Here is an 18,279-nt window from a genome sequence, read left to right as displayed (position 1 = left end):
AGTTGACCTAGAGATGGAGGCTGGGGAGGCCTCTCAGAGTAAGGACATCAGCTGTCCCAATGAGACAGGAGGAAGGACATCTGGTGTCACTGCCTCTGGGAGCAGGAGAGGGTGGGGCCGGGATTAACTGACAAAACTCTATCAAATGCTCTCCATTTAGAATTCCTTTTTCCTTAGCTGTAAAACAGAAATAAATGTTGTCCTCTTCAAAATGCTGTGTTTTTAACACCAGTTGCCCTAACCCCTCTCTTTAAGTCCTATGGCATTAGAACAAATCAGAGTAAATAGGGAAAAAAAAATGATAGCAATATTGATTTGCTATGCTGTTTAAACAAGTCCATTGTTTTACAGTAATATCAGTGCCTTTGCATAAGGGAGAATTTGAAGTAAAAATAGACGACAAAGACAACTCTAAAAAAATACATAGTTGTGAAGGGAAAAGTGGTGCACTCCTATAATCCCAGGGGCTAGGGAGCTGAGGCAGGAGGATTGAGAGTTCAAAGCCAACCTCAGGAAAAGCAAGGTACTAAGCAACTCAGGGAGACCCTGTCTCTAAATAAAATACAAAATAGAGCTGGGGGTGTGGCTCAGTGGTCAAATGCCCCTGAGTTCAATTTCTGGTATTCCCCCCCACCCCGCCCCAAAATACATAGTTGTGTGTGTAAATGAGTTTTGCTGGAGATGGAACCCAGAGCCCCACACTGGCTTAGCAAGTGAGTGTTCTACCCCTGAGTACTACCCCCACTCTCCAACATATGGTACTTCTAAGGGTCATCTCATCACTGGTTTAATAAAAAACTGAGAATAAAGAGGGCCCACCTAATTTAAACACTGAAGTCACACTGCTATTTTCATTTGATCAGGTGCAGTGTATATTTATTAAAACAACATCTGGACTGTCCTAAATGTTCATGAGAACTTGTATTCAATAGGACTGTGTGTAAGAAGGAAGCAATACCTGAAATCTTCTAAAATTACCTTTTGTATGTTTCTGCATGGAAAATTCTGATATTTAATACGTGAAATTATTTCTAATCTTTTCTTCAACCGACATAGTAAGCCAAATTGTTAAAGAGTGATTATGTTGAATAATTTGCCCAATTCGAAGGTGAAAGTGTGGGCTAAATTCTTTTCTTACACAACAGAAAAAGTTCAGTAACAATTAGAAAACATTGTGCATAATAATTTTCAATAATCCTGACATAAAATGTCCAATCTTACTGGAAGAATAGTGTTTTATAAGAAAATCTTTATTGGTCTGTGATATACAGGTTTATTCTGATGTCCAATATGGGGCATGAGACTTCAAACAGGATTCGGTATTATTCCAGCCACTGAGTGAGAGATGCTGCCCTTTTAAAGATAGAGAAGAGAGGGGAAGGAAGACTTTTTTTTTTTCCAGGGAAAGGTTGGGGTTGAGAAACCTGAGTCTGGTGTAGGAGCAGAAAAGGGAGTGACTCCTTTCGTCACCCATCATCATGGGTCATGCGGTCACCCTATAAATAAGACAAGTTAGCAAGGAAAATGTGTAACATGCTTATTTGGTCACAGCCTTACATGACTCAGAGATTTCAGAAACAGTCTCAGGGTTAACTATACATTTTATGCTTAGGTCTGAAGCATGGAGCATGATGGTGCAGAGAGGTATAATCTAATGGTAATGGTGGGGAGCAGAGGGCAATCTGGCAAGGCCTGTTGGTTCAGGTTCTTCTTGGTCTCTGTGCAGCATCCCTCTACCTGGGTATGGAGCAGGGTCTTTCTGGAATGGAGTCTGAACATCATGATATGTAGAGTAATGGGTTTGGCAGGCCTGGAGGGCCAGGGGAATATGGGTCTTATGTATTGTGCTAAGTGGTTAAGTTAAAGAGAATTAAAGGACAACTACCAGAAGAGTTTATGAGTAGATCCAGTACAATAAGATCTATATACTAGAAAAATCATCTTGGCAGCAGTGCAAGGGGTGGCCTGAGGGAATGCATGACACAGGAATACCACAGGAGGGCTACTGTGGCACTGTGTACCAGTCTCAGATGGCAGCAGTGGCAATGGTAAGGAGTGAGTGGGGGCAAGAGTGAGAGCAGGATGGATGCACAATAAAGTAAGATTTATCTGTAGGGTCTCTGCATTACAAACTCCTAGGAGGGCTTGTCATGCACAGGGCCTGCTATGGTGTGCTGTAGTTCGTCATGGCTGTTGGGGTCAAGCCCTGTGAAGTCATGTTGTCTGGGAAGCTCTGAGGCCAGAGGGTTAAAGCCATGAAGTTTGCAGATGCCTGATGATCTGCAGTGGGGAAACTGCCATGTGTCATGTGCTACAGACAGGGTATGTTGGGCATCAATTTGAAGATCATGCCGCTCTGGCACCCACGTGCTAAGACTGGCCCTGAGAGTCCCTGCCTGATGCTGTGAGCATTTGGAATGCTTACCAGGCCCTCCTCAGAACAGAAGGGAGGGAAGGCAGACTGCTGGCCATGGGTGGGAATAGCAGGGTCTCCCCAGCAGCTGTGCCTAGAGACTGGCTGTTGCTCTGTAAAGACTTTCAAAAAAATCTTGTACAAAGACACACACAGAGTTATCTGTGGGTTGGTCTACGTATAAGTGAAATGTGGAGGCAAGGCAGAATGAAGGTGACAGTTTTTGGATAACACCCAGGGTTCTGATGTGGGTGATCAGAGAAACTGACATAGATGATAGAGGAGGATTGTGTTTCTGGATTCTTTTTTCTTAAAATGAGTTTCTAACTATTTGGATTCAGAAGAAAACGGAGTAAAGATTTGGAGACTTGAACGTCCTTGGCATATAAATTGTAGGTGAGCCTTGAGTCTCAAGGAGGCAGTATAGAGCGAGAACACGGGTTTGAAGACATCATTGATGACGTTAAACCACTGTTTCTACTGGAATACTTAGATACCCACTTAATAAAGAGAAGCTGGAATTTGTTATGGTTCGGATATTAGGTATCACCTAATGAGAAATATCCTGAGGTAAAATGATTAGATTATTAAGTGTAGCCTAATGAGTCCATCCTAATTCAAATGAATTGACCAGGTGGTAACTGTGGGCCAGTGGGGCATGACTGAAGGAGGTAGGTCACTGGGGATGTGCCTTGGAAGGGTGCATCTGCCCTGTGGCTGCTCCCCCACCAGGCTGCCATGAACAGATCAACTTCCCTTCACCAGTGGCCTTTGGCCAAGCTGTTCTGCCTCACCTTGAGCCCACAGCGATAGATTCAGCCACCCATGGACTAAGCCTCGGGAACCCTGAGCCAAAATACACTTCTCCTCTTCTAAGTTGTTCCTGTTGGGCATTTTGATTAGATAAAAAGCTGATTAACACAAAAATTGGTACAGAGAGAGGGATCATTGCTGTGAACAGCCTATGCTGTTCAGAAGCCTTTCAGGGAGGACGTTGCGAAAGTTTAGAAATGGAGTCTAGAGAAGTGTTAGGATGTTGTAAGTAGAGTTTAATCAATGATTCTGGTGAAAGCTCAGAAGACCAGAATGATGAGAGGAATGTGGACTGTGCTCCTGATGCTTCAGAGGGAAATGAGCACTCTAATAGGAATAGGACCAGGGGCTACCATGTTATATTTGATTGCCTTATGAGAGCTACAACCTAATCAGTTCATCCTAGTTTGAATGGACTGACTGGGTGACAACTGTAGGCATGTGGACCATTGGGGGTGTGCACCGGAAGCGTTTACCTTTCCTAAGGTCCCTTCCCCCAAGCCAGCTCTGCTTCCTGGTTTCTAGTAATGGAGCAGCTCCCCTGTGCCACACCCCTTGACCACTCTGTTCTATGTCGCCTTAGGCCCAGAGCAATGCGCTGACTGACTACGGACTAAACCTCTGAAACTGTGAGCCAAAATAATCTTTCCTACTTCTAGGCTGTTGTTGTTGGGTGTTGGACTCGGAATTTGGAGCAATGCTGTAACTGTTCAATGAGTATGAAATTCTTGAAGATGGACAAAATGCATATCGCATCCTAAGGTGAACATCAGCTCCTCACTACATCAACTCCCATTCACTCTTTAGCTCCTCAGCCCAAGTGTCCCTTTGCTGTCCCCAACTCACCAAAACAGATCTTATCTCCATATTACAGATTCTCATTATTCCCTGAATTTGTCCTTCATAATGCTTATCAGGCTTTTAATTATTTGTAGATGTAATTATTTGGATTAAAAAAAAACACAACAAAGAAATATATCTCCTTAGCTCATACTAGACACCCAATATCAGGCTCCATATCTGGTACAAGTAGGCATATATTAAATACTGCTCCATGAATATAAACAGATGAGAATTCATATTGGTAGGCTTTATATTTATATTTCTAAAGGTATTTTCCATACAAAATAAACCTATATATGTGTGTATGCATATATATACGTATGCATGTATATATTTATGCATCTACACACATATATATGTATGATTCTATACATATACAAATAGATATGCAAATGTGCTGTGTTTAAAAAAAGAAAAAATGTAGAGAGTGGAAGAGAAGGTGAGTGAAAAGTGATGGGGCCCAAAGAAAAGCCTTGGTCCTATAGATATGGGCTCTTTAGACCTTCTTCAACCCATATCCATCACCAAGTGTGCATGGAAACCATCCTGAGCCATAAGGCCAAGGAGTATGAATCAAGTACTTCTTCATCTCTGGATAAAATCATGGCATTTGCAGATAAATGGATGGCGTTGGAGAAGATAATGCTAAGCGAAGTTAGCCAATCCCCCCAAAACAAATGATGAATGTTTTCTCTAATATAAGAAGGCTGACTCATAGTGAGGTAGGGAGGGGAAGCATGGGAGGAATACATGAATTCTAGATAGGGAAGAGGGGTGGGAGGGAAAGGGAGGAGGCAGGGGATTAGCAAGGATGGTGGAATGTGATGGACATCATTATCCAAAGTACATGTATGAAGACATGAATTGGTGTGAACATACTTTATATACAAATAGAGATATGAAAAGTTGTCGCATATATGTGTAATAAGAATTGTGATGCAAAAAAAAAAAAGCAAAGTACATGTATAAAGACATGAATTGGTGTGAACATTGCTGTCGTGTCTTTAAAAAAATAAAATCAATTAAAAAAATAAATACTGATACAAAAAAAGAAAAGAAAAGAAACTAATGGGCACTGTGGAAACACTGGTGAAGTGAGACTGAGGCCTACAGTTTAGTCAGCTGAGGAACCAATGATAGTTTCTTTCTTTGGATAATTATGATTATGTAAGATATTAACTTTAGGAAAACTGAATGAAGGGAAAATGTGACTTGTAGTATTTTTGTTAACTTTTATACTCTATACTCTAAAGTTGTTTCAAAATAAAATACTTTCAAGGCCATCTCTCTGTTGAAAATAAGAATATAGGCAATATGAATCTTCTAGGAAATACTTCTTTATAATTTTATTTAATGATATATCTTTTTCAATCTTTTCAACAGTTATTCTCAATACATTTATTCTATAAATGTTTGCAAATATATAGTATCTCTCTCTCTCTGTATGAGAATATATATATTTTCTCTTTTAAGTAAATAAACTCATCAGTTCTACAATTTTCACCTTCATAATTTTTATGTATGCTGGGTACCAAACTACTAATAAAACACACGTTGGTTTACCAGCCTGTTTTGGTGCTAATACCATGCTGTTTTTGTTACCATTGCTCTGTAGTATAGTTTAAGGTCTGGTATAGCAATGCCGCCTGCTTCACTCTTCCTGCTAAGGATTGCTTTAGCTATTCTGTGTCTCCTATTTTTCCAGATGAATTTCATGTTTGCCTTTTCTATTTCTAAGAGAAATGTCATTGGGATTTTGATCAGATTGCATTAAATCTGTATAGTGCTTTTGGTAGTATGGTCATTTTGATAATATTAATTCTGCCTATCCAACAGCAAAGTAGATCTTTCCATCTTCTAAGGTCTTCTTTGATTTCTTTCTTTAAGATTCTGTAATTTTCATTATATAGATCTTTCACCTCTTTTGTTAAGTTGATTTCCAAGTATTTTTTTTTTTTTTTTGAGGCTATGTTATAGAATAGAGGACACAGAGACTAACCCACAAAATTATAATTATCTCATGCTAGACAAAGACTTCAAAAACATGCATTAGAGAAAAGATAACCTCTTCAACAAATGGCACTGGGAAAACTGGAAATTCATATGCAACAAAATAAAATTAAACTCCTATCACTCACTATGCACAAAACTTAACTTAAGGACTTAGTGGATCAAGGACCTAGGAATTAAACCAGAGACTCTGCATCTAATAGAAGAAAAAGTAAGCCCATCATGTTGGATTATGTCCCAACTTCCTTAATAGGACTCCACTGGAGCAACAATTAAAATCAAGAATCAATAAAGGGGATGAACTCAAACTAAAAATTTTCTTTTCAGCAAAAGAAACAATCTGTGAAGTGAATACAGAGCCTACTCTTGGATGAAGCATTAATCTCTAGAGTATATAAAGAACTCAAAAAGCTAACACCAAAAACCAAATAACCCAATCAATAAATGGGCCAACGAACTGAACAGACACTTCTCATAAGACGATGTACAATCAATCAACAAATATATGAAAAAATGTTCATCATGGCTAGCAATTAGAGAAATGCAAATCAAAACCACTTTAAGATTTCATCTCACTCCAGTCAGAATGGCAGCTATTAAGAACACAAACAACAATAAGTGTTGGGGGGGGGAAAGATACACACATATGCTCCTCGTGCGGCTGCAAATTGGTGCGGCTGCAAATTGGTGCGGCTGCAAATTAGTGCAGCCAATATGGAAAGCAGTATAGAGATTTCTCGGAAAATTGGGAATGGAAGCACCATTCGACTCAGCTATCCCTCTCCTCAGTCTATACTCAAAGGACTTAAAAATAGCATACTACAGGGACACAGGCACATCAATGTTTATAGCAGCACAATTCACAATAGCTAAACTGTGGAACCAACCTAGATACCCTTCAATGGATGAATGGATAAGAAAATGTGGCATATCTACACAACAGAATATTACTCAGCAATAAAAAAGAATAAAATTATGGCATTTGCAGGTAAATGGATGGAGTTAGAGAATACAATGCTAAGTGAAGTTAGGCAATCCCCATAAACCAAATGCTGAAGATTTTCTCTGATAAAAGGAGTCTGATTCATAGTGGAGTAGGGAGGGGGAGCTTGGGAGGAATAGACAAACTAGAAAGGGCAGAGGGGTGGGAGGGGTAGGGAGGGAGCATGGGGTTAGAAATGATGGTGGAATGTGATGGACATTATTATCCAAAGTACATTTATAAAGACATGAATTGGGGTCAACATACTTTGTATACAACCAGAGATATGAAAAATTATGCTCTATATGTGTAATAAGAGTTGTAATGCATTCCACTGTCATGTATAAACAAAAAATTAATAAAAAAACACACATTGAAGAATGTGTGTAGAATGGTAGAAAAAATGGAGTAAAATAAAAAGATATGAAGACATTTTAAAGGGTTAATAAGACTAATGCTAAGGTGCGTGCTGTGGGCGGGATTTAGATTATGTCTGCAGAGCAATACAACCTATATTGTGGAAATGACATTTATTCAGGCAACAGAGATCCCAAATTCCTGCTATGACCTAAGATACCCTGATAATTGCTTCAATTTTCCACTTCACTTTGCATGTGTATTAAGTCTGATATACTATTTCTCAATGTGCAGTATGTGGGCATTAAGATTCCAGTCTTTCATTGTGTGAACTGAAATACTTTGCTGTAGTCATTAGTGTCAATTGGGCTGGAGGGAGCTCAAGAACTGGCAGACACACTGATTGGTAAGCTATTCTATTAGTGTCACTTGTACCAGCTTTTATTTGATGAACTCTGTTAACAAAGAGCAGGAAGTCATTGAGGAGTGACTTCAAATGCCTTTGCTTTGGCTGCATTAATTTGGAGATGCCTTATTTAGGATTAAAAAAGAGAGAACATTAAAGTTATATAGCTTATGTTTTTGTCACCCCAAATCAGACCTATTTACAATTCAGCATTCTTTCAAGAAGGCACTATATTTCCTTTGTGTAGTACAAAATTTTACATCTTTTGGTTCACAGGCATTTGGAAGGAAGATAAACTAGATTCCAAAGATAATAAGCCAACTCAAAAGAAAAAAAATGTAACTTATATTTCACTTCCAATAAAATCTCCAATGCTAGAAAAATCCCAGTCTGGTAACTCATTGTAACCAACATCTTAATGATTTAAAATAATGTGTGTAAAAAAAGGGAGGTATGTATTCATGAATATATGTGTGTACATGTATGTACATGTACAAAAATCCTGATTTGTTTATAAGTGGACACCAATCAATCAAAGGGAACGATGATCATGAGATAGGCCAATGCTGACCCACAGAACAGTCTGATCCACAGATGGCTGCGGGGAGCACTCTCACTAAGAATGCTGACAGCCAAGAAGCTTAGAGACCTTCAAGGCCAAGGCTTTCAGCACCTGACCTGTCAGCTTAAATAGAGACACTTTATTTAAGAACTTGGTATCTTTAGCTAAGGACCATCAAATGCATTACTCAGTACCTACTGGACTCAAGGTGTTTGTGGAAACCAGCAAGAAGCATGTGAAGTATCATAGGCCAGACCACCAAGAGCACTGGATAAACAACAATGTATGTATTCACCACATCAGCACTGCCAAAATGCAGCAGGACTCCCATCATTTATATGAGCCACATCATTTATATGAGACCCATTAAAATTCACTGTTCCCTCTTCTGCCCCACTGCTGGCCACAAGTATGCTGTTTATACTGCTTCATGCAGCACAGGTCAAAGAGGAAACAGGATTTATCTTGCAGAAACACATACTGACTCTTATGATATAAATAAAATAGCTAATTAGAGCACATCGGCTTACTTTATTTTTTGATATGGGTCAATATAGCATTGTTCTAGTTCCTTACGAAGCACTCCATCATTGCTGTGATTAAAAAAAAAAAAAAACAGGAAAGAATTGATTGAAATGTATTAGGTACCATTATGTTCAATGCACCTGCCAATCAATTTAGGTCACATTAAGGTAATGCAGGATACAGACCCTGACCTTAAAAAAAGACAACAGTCCAACCAGGTGAGTATATAATAGCACCAGAAAGGTTACACAAACAATAATATAAGATTAAGAACATGTGGTTCTAAGGGGCTGGGGTTGTGGCTCAGTGGTAGAATGCTTGCCTAGCAAAAATGACATCCTGGGTTCGATCCTCAGCACTACACAGAAATAAATAAATAAATAAAATAAAGATATTGTGTCCATCTATAACTCTCTCTCTCTCTCTGTGTGTGTGTGTATATATATATGAACATGCGTTTATAAAACTAGTTCTTTTAAGGCAGTGGATAATCAGACAATACAGAAATAATGGAAACACTGATTAATGAGAGGCCAGAGGAGACAAAAATTCTTTTAAGGTGATGTGGTGAGATTTGGGCTGGGCTTTATAAGATAACTACTGCTGCTTAGGTATGGAGAGGTAGCCAGGTATGCAGGTGAGGAGAAAATTATGAGCAAAAAGTAAGGGAGGGAGAGGGGGTGGGGGAGGGATGGGAACACAGCATGAGAGCCCCTGAGCAGGAAGGCAGGGCTGCTGCAAAGGTGCAGCCTAGAGGGACAAATGTCTTTGATGACTGACAAGAGATGTTTGGGATTTTTCTCTCTCACAAATGGAAGGCTGCTGGAAGATTTTGCTTCAGAGGATTATCATAAAATATAGCAGTGCCTCAGGATTCATTAGTGAGTGGTGTGCAAAAAAACAACTGGAAAACTAATATCTAGATCATTTTTCGCCCTTCCATTCTTTGGGCAAACACTTTTTCTTCTTATATTAGATGAAAGTAGCCAACTCAAAAGGAAACCCTGAAAATGCTTCAAAGAGAAAAACTGAGCGCCAATTCCTAGAGGAGTCAAGCGGGCATGACAGCATTCCATGACTTGCAGCAACTGCATGCACAAAAGCATCTTCTTAAACGTAGGGGCTTGCTGTGAACTTCATACTAGGCCAAGTTTTACTAGATGGTCTCCTTTATCCATGCATCAGCCAGTGATGTAGGTACCATCATTCCCACTTTGCCAATGAGAAAAGTAAGCTTAGAGAGGTTATATGGCTAGCCCAAGGTCACACACCAGTGTTGAAACTCAAGTACAGGCTGACAGACTCCCATACCACACTCTTACACAACATCCTTCTTTATTTTATGAGTAGAGCAGCAACTCTACTTTTGAAAATGTTAACTGTGGAGATAAACTAGAATAGTAAAGTGTACAGTAAAATCGAGTATTATACAGTTTCATGTTTACCAAATAGTGAAGTTGCTTACAATGGGAAGCAACTACTCCATAGAGTAGTCTAGGCTCTTTGAATGACCATGTACTTTGTATATCAAAAAACTGTTCATAATATATTTATTAGTCTACATGTATGTGATACAATAAGAAATAATTTGTCTTTGCTCTGATCCTGGTTCAAAGCACCTAATAAGTCTTAGAATTGGCTGAGTGACTGGAATGTTTTTTATTATTCATCAGGCCCCCTTTGACCACACTTTAATTTATAATAAAAAGGTGACACAGGTTAGAGCCCTTACATAGGCTCTAGATGGAAGCTGGTGACCAGAAAAAGAGTTTCAAGTTTCATTTCTACCTTCCTTCCAATTTCTGGGAAAGGGAGAAAGGCTGGAGAGCTAGTTCTATCACCAGGAGCTCATGATTTAATCAATCATGTCTATGTAATGAAATCTCAATAAAACCTGAATGGCAGGGTTTGGAGAGCTACCAGACTGGTGAATACATCGATGTGCTAGGAGGTGGAGTTCCCAGGAAAGGCCAACAGCTCAGGATCCCCACCTTAGGCCACCCCTCTGCATCTCTTCTACCTGGTCGCTTCTGAGCCATATCCTTTATGATAAACCAGTACCCATAAGTAAAGCACTTTCCTATCTTCTGTGAGTCATTCTAGCTAGTTATTGAGCTTGAGTGGGAATTAGGGGAAGCCCCAATTTGGCGCTGGCAGACAAAATGTATGGGTAGGCTGGGGATTCCATTTGTTCCTGGCATTGTTATGATTTGGATATGAAGTATCCCCCCCAAAGCTCATGTAGAACTCAGGCATATTCAGAGATGAAACAATTAGATTATGAGCACTGGAATCTATTCAGTGGGTTAATCCACTGAATGGGTTAATAATCTGAATGGTTTACTGGGTGGTAACTGGATGCAGGTGGACATGGCTGGAGGAAGTAGCTCCCGGGGACATGACCTTAGGAGTTATATTTTGTTCCTGACTCCTCCCTCTGATTCTTAGCTGCTATGAGCTGTGCAACTTTCCTCTACCATGTCCTGTTGCCATAATGTTCCGTCTCCAACCAGGGCCTGAACCTCTCAAACCATGAGCCCAAAACACACTTTTCTTTCTCTAAGTAGTTCTCAGGGACTTTGGTCACAGTGAAAAAGATGACTAATGCAAGCGTCAGAAGTGGAAGCAATCTTGAGAATGAGAGCCCTTCACCTGTGCAAATTCTGTTGAACACCCCACTTGTGTAAGGCAAGTGGAGAACTGCTTGTTGTTTGGAAAAATGACGACACAATTTATTATTCAAACTGCTGCACATTTTGGGTTTTCATAATTCTCATATATGTGGTGTGGCCAAATCTGAGAATTATTCATCTGACACCATTATCAACAACGGAGATTATAATTTTCAAGGTCCGTAAATTAAACCATCTATTAAAATTTCTGCAATTTTTTTTGTTGGAACTATTCTCCCTCAATCATTGTCATCCTAGAATGTAGATGGATGAATAATCATAAAACAGAATTAACGTATATTTAAATCTCCCAGTCCTGATACTCTCCTTTAAACAATCAAGACAAACTGAATTTACAAAATATGATTAGATCACTTTGCTTAAATTTGTAGTCTCTGATTAAATACAGATGTTATGCAAAATAGGCTAGGTCTGGAAATCACTCACAAATGCATTATTATTTAGCTTTATGTTTGCTTTGAAAAAAAAAGGAAGCAAGGGACTCTACAGCGTCCCTGAGATAGCTGCAGAAATAAGAAAAAAATCAACCTAGAATCAAAGAGACTAAAAATTCTATAGATGTCAAAACAACACCACGCCCCCACAGGCATAAAACCTGCATCTTACCAAACAGTACAGTAGATATACCACAGTTAAGGAGGGGGACAAAAAAGGAAGTGGCAAAATTAAAATAGAACCAACTGATGTTTTCAATCTTGCCTTCCTGCCCTGGGAATTTGAGAAAGAAAGCAACTAATTATACAATCAATAAAATGACAACTCATTAAAAAATAGCAATTAATGAACTAAAACATTTTCTTAGCTTCCGTTGTTTTCCAGACCCAGTGGTAAGGCATTAGTGATACATAAATACATAAAATATTGCCTCTAACTTGAAGGACTTTCCAGGATAGAAATATTTTAATAGTGGAATTTCATGGAAAGACTAGATACTACAACATTAAGAGTGCAGACTATAACAGACTTACCTGGAGTTCAAATCCAGATTCTACTTCTTATTGGTTGTATGGTCTATGAGAAAGAAATCTTTTTTTATTTTCCCCTGGTGGTAGTGGGAATCGAACCCAGCGCCTCATGCATGCTAGGCAAACGCTCTACCACTGAGCTATATCCTTAGCCCCTTTGATTTTATTTTGAGACAGGGTCTTGCTAAATTGATGAGACTGGCCTCAAACTTGTGATCTTCCCTCCACAGCCTTCCAAGTAGCTAGAATTACACAGTAGTGGATTTTACAGACATGTGCCATCATGCCCTACAGTTTTCCTAAAAGGGGGTGTGAGGGGTGGGATGCAGCCTCTCATTGAGACTAATGCTTGGAGCATGATGTTTGATAGAAAAGTCTCAGTCTGATGATCTTGTCCTTACCTACTAGAGTCCTCATTCTGCAATGGTGACATCTGCTCTGGTTGCCCCATGTCCCTATACCTACCATTTCCTAGAAAAATAAGTAATAACTACTAAGAAGATCCTATTTCTATCGACAGGCTAAATACTAGAAAAGAAAGACTATTTCAAAACAGCCAGGTCCCAAGTTATATGTAACAGGGAAATTCACCATGAAGAAATGTTTAAAATGATCAATTTTAGAATAAAAAATCAACAGAGTAACGCAACATGCTGTTAAATAGCAAGATGAACTTAAACCTCGGCAGCTGCAGTACACTGCATCCTGTAGGAATCCCAGAAGAACCAGCAGTTTGGAAATTTAATGTTAAGCTGACTATATAAATTATCTGCTGATTACGAAGTATGACCCAGTGGTGGCAAGGTGTCTTTTCGGTCTTGAGTCTGTACATTTTTAAATTCGATGTTGATTGTGTATCAAATGAGTGGCTGGCATGGGAGTCAAGAAAAGTTTACTCTGCTTCTGTCTGAAGCTCTGATTTGCCAAGCTGTATCCTAATCATGACTTGTGTTTATAATAGCAACACCAAATTGGACAGGGCAAGACAGGCCAGTCAGCTGGACTGATTTACTCTACCCTGCATGCAGAGCAGTGTCAAAGTGCAGAGGCCTTGAAATCCCCTTCTTCTCAAGTAGGTTAGACATAGACCTGCTCCTGTTTCATATATTCACACCATGCCAAGTGACTCATGGACAGAATAAACCATGGCTTTTTACAGCAACAGCATGACCATTACAAGAGCTGAAGGGCTTAAAAACAGATTTTTTTCTAATGCTAATTACTGTGGAATATCAGTGTAACCTCACGATGATCTGTGAATACCCTACCTTCCTTCCTGCCTTGTCCATGAATTAACCCACAAACATAGAAAAAATTTGGAAATTATTTGAACAATATTCAATTCAAATGATGAAATTCTGTTCTTCCTAGTCTTTTATAACATCTTAATGTCTTCATGAACTTTAACGGGCTTTGCTTTATAAATTAGATCTAGGTTTAACATAGACACTTCCTTATAATTGGCTGCCATGTTAAATTTCTATATGTGTGCATTAGCTCATCCCAAAGCAACTCCAAAGTCACAAGCCCACAGAACACCGTGCAATTGACTAAGAATCTCAGTGGCAGAATTAATTAATTCATTTCTCAGTACTTGGGATTGAACTCAGGACCTCCTCATACCAGGCAAGTGCTCTGCTGCTAAGCTAAGTCCCTGTTCCTTTTTATTTTTTTTTTAACTTAAGACAGGGCCTTGCTAAGTTGCTTAGGGGCTCACTAAATTACTCAGGCTGGCTTTGAACTTGTGATCCTCTTGCCTCAGCCTCCCAAATCACTGAGATTATAGGCATGTATTACCACACCTGGCTTGGGTCATGTTTTGAATTTCTATGTATATTTATTTTACTTTTCAGTACTCAGAATTGAATTCAGGGACACTCTACTACTGAGATACATCCCTAGCCCTTTTAATTTTATTTTTGAGACATGGTCTGCTAAATTACCAGGCTGGCCTCAAACTTGTGGTCCTCCTGCCTCAGTTTCCTGAGTCACTAGGACTATAGGAATGTGCCATCATGCCCAGCTTCAAGAGTTTTTAAAATATCATCACTTGTATTTCTTGAGAAGAAAGGCCTGATTAAAATCACTTCTCTTTACTAAGTTTTTTTTCCCTGGACCTCAGAAATATACAGAATAGGTTTTGTTTTAAATAATAATAAGAAAAAAGCAGGTCATGATCTCTGTTGCTTTTCTTCACAGCTGAACTTCTGCAATGGGTGGTCTATTCCTGACTCCAATACTTATGCATCTCTCTCTTTTAACTTCGTGTGATCTGGGTTCTACCTCTTCTACTCTAGTATTGATTTAATTCAATATAAACTTATCTCTGTAACCAGCTTTGTCGATTCCCCATTCCCCGCACACCAGACCTGAAAGTGGCACTTCTCTTGCCATCTGTGTCTCTGTGCCATCCCCTGCCTCTCAGGTGGATACCCACCATCTCCCTGCTCAGCCCCTCCTTTGCCTTCTCTTCCCCTGGTCTCCATGGGCATTTGGGGTACATCATGTTACTATCTCCTCAAATTATACCTTCAATTCAAATCTTGCCCAAATCCAAACTAATTTTGCATTTCCAATTTCTTACCTGATATTGGCTTAGATAACCTGCTACCAATACAAACTCAGCATATCTAAAACCAAATTTATCGTCCATCTGTTACCAATTCCCCACTCCTATTTCTATTAGTAAAATGGGTACTTTCCAAGTTACCAGACTTCAGAGTCACATAACTACTACAGACCTCTCTATTGTCCCTTGGAGTCAATAAAACTAATCTATGATCAGCAACTAAGAACCTGAAAGCACTTCCCTAAACTACTTTCCTCCCTAGACTATGGGAATGATATTAAAGATCCTCATATTCTGGCCCTAACCCATGAGTGTTATTTCATAGCACCGTAGACTTGCATTTTTTAACACAAAAACTTTACAAACTTTAGCTCACACTACTTTACTCATGGGAGATGCCTGTCTCTGACACATAAATACTAGCTGTCTTTCAAAGGACAGAACGGCCTCCCACCTCTACCCCTAAGCCATCCTTTACTATCTTAGAAAGGTGTGGTATTTTTGGTCTCTCATTCATTTTCTCAAAAAAAGATGGGATATATTATATTGTCAGAAGTATATATTTTCATTCATGGTTTTGTGTTCCTGACCATTTCTTCCTACATATATTCATACACTTTATAATTTTCATTCTTAAAGAACAGAAATTTCAGCCCAATATGGTGGCACATGCTTGTAATCTCAGCAACTTGGAAGGCTGAGGCAGGAGGATCACAAGTTTGAGGCTAGCCTCAGTGATTAATGAGACTCTTTCTGAAAACAATGAAAAGGGCTGGGTTCAATCCTAAAACCAATAACAACAAAACCCTAAATTTCAGCTATTTATTGAGCTGTCACATTTTCCAGACACTGTGGTTGGTACTCTTACTTATTACTCAAACAACCAACCACCTGACATTGAAAACAATCCATTTCCACAGCCACAGCAATATTTATAGCAGCACAATTCACAATAGCTAAACTATGGAACCAACCTAGATACTATTCAGTAGATGAATGGGTTAAAAAAAAAAACATGTGGCATATATACACAATGGAATATTACTCAACAATAAAAGAGAATAAAATCATGGTATTTGCAGGTAAATGGATGGAGTTAGAGAATATAATGCTAAGTGAAGTTAGCCAATTCCCCCAAAACCAAATGCCGAAGGTTTTCTCTGATATAAGGAAGCTGATTTATAGTGGGGTTGGGACGGAGAGCATGGGAGGAATAGAGGAACTCTAGATAGGGCAGAGGAGTAGGAGGGGAAGGGAGGGGCATGGGATTAGAAATGATGGTGGAACGTGATGATCATCATTATCCAAAGTACATGTATGAATACACAAATTGGTGTGAATATAGTTTGTATACAACCAGAGATATGAAAAATGGTGCTCTATATGTGCAATAAGAATTGTAATGCATCCCACTGTCATATATAAATAAAAAAATTAATAAAAAAGAGAAACCAATCCATTTTATGGATGATGAAACAAATTCCAAGAAGCTAAATACCTTATTCAAAACCATTATGTTTAGTGACAGAGCAAGATTTATGTTTAACTCTAATATGCATTCTCAAGCTATACTCTGGTTTTTTTTTTTTTTGTTTTGTTTTTTAGTTGTAGTTGGACACCATACCTTTTTTAAAAAATTTATTCTTATGTGGTACAGAGGATCGAACCCAGCACTTCATATGTGCTGGGTGAGCATTCTACCCCTGAGACACAAACCCAGCCCCTCCCAAGCTATACTCTTGTACAGTTAAAATACCATCCCTTTACAAAGATGGCGCTCAACAGATAATTTATCCAACTATTGATTCAATAATCAGTTCATTAATTTTTTCTCAGTTGAATATTTGTTGAACACTCACATTTGCCATGTTCTTTGCAAAGTATTTTACAAGTATTGTTTCACTTTCTCTATTCAACCATTTACAATTTACGTTCTTTGCATAATTTAAAGATTAAAAAAACAAGCAAAGAAATTGCAACTTAGAGAAACCAGATAACTCATCAAGATCACCAAGCTGGTGCACAGCAGTTCTGGGACTTAAAGTCAAGCATCTGGCTCCAGCATGTGCACAGGGTCCTTCTGTTCTCTAAGACTCAAGAGTCTGACAGGAATGAAATGGGTCATGGAAAAAGTGAGTCCATCACAGAGCATTTTATTGTTAAGAGCCATCATGACTTCTATTATAAGTTTAAAATTTCTAGTTCAAATTTAAAATTTATAGTTTTCAGAAGACAGAAATACCAAACAATTTCAAATTTAAATGAAAATCCGGGAAAAGACAGAAAGGATGAACAAACAAGAGAAACCTGGGGCAAACAATCTGAATGGGAGACAGTGGCTGAGCATGGTGGCACATGCCTGTAATCCCAGCTCCTTGGGAGGCTGAGGCAGGAGGATCATGAGTTCAAGCCAGCCTCAGCAAAGCAAGGCACTAAGCAACTCAGTAAGATCCTGTCTCTAAATAAAATATAAAGTAGGGCCGGGCATGTGGCTCAACCACTCAGTGGTTGAGTGCCCTTGAATTCAATCCCTGGTACCAAAACAAATGGACAATAACAACAACAAAAAATCACAGGGAGATGGCAACTGACATGTTAGTCCTCTCTATACTAGTCCATATATATTTTAATTAAAATAAAAATAATTACTTCTAAGTATATCAGAGTTTTCTTACATCTCCTTGTTCAATAAGTTACTCTTCTTTGATTCTTTCCTGATTTCACTTACTTCTCATATGTAAAACTGTACACTCCTGTATATCTACTGGTTTTTATATTTTCCCAAGTAAGTTATCACTATAGGAAATCTGGTAAATGTAAGCAACTTTGTTTCTTTTGGTCTTATTCATTACTAAACTGATTTTGTGTCTTTGGTTGCAAAACCACTGATCTAGAAATTACAGCCAGAAATCTGAGGTGTGTGCTCTAGCTTCACCCAAATGCGTCATTCCTTTGAGGGTCTTTTTGTTCCTTTTTCTATTTTTTTTTGTCATTCAGCAGATCAATGAAGAGACAAAAATGATACTTATAGAAAAAAAACACATGCCCTCACATTCCAAAGTCAAGAGTAGGCAGGTGTGTCTTGGGACCGCTTAGCTCAATCATGCTGGGCGGTGCAGGGGTGCTGAGGGCAGTTCTGTG

The 18,279-nt window shown here is 38.9% G+C and overlaps 1 protein-coding gene and 1 non-coding gene across 11 annotated transcripts in view; both read right to left on the bottom strand.

Moving 5' to 3' along the window:
* Klf12 (KLF transcription factor 12) overlaps positions 1–18,279 on the bottom strand; it is a 438,833-nt gene that overhangs the window by 87,636 nt on the left and 332,918 nt on the right. The window lies entirely within an intron of this gene.
* Positions 12,648–12,717, bottom strand: Trnaa-agc (transfer RNA alanine (anticodon AGC)). Its single transcript has one exon. It is a non-coding gene; the product is annotated as a tRNA-Ala (tRNA).

Source organism: Marmota monax, unplaced genomic scaffold (assembly GCF_021218885.2).
Source record: "Marmota monax isolate L192 unplaced genomic scaffold, Marmota_monax_Labrador192_F-V1.1 WCK01_AAM20220418_F8-fsc00137, whole genome shotgun sequence".
NCBI lineage: Eukaryota > Metazoa > Chordata > Mammalia > Rodentia > Sciuridae > Marmota > Marmota monax.
This window is presented reverse-complemented; position numbering and strand designations above follow the sequence as displayed.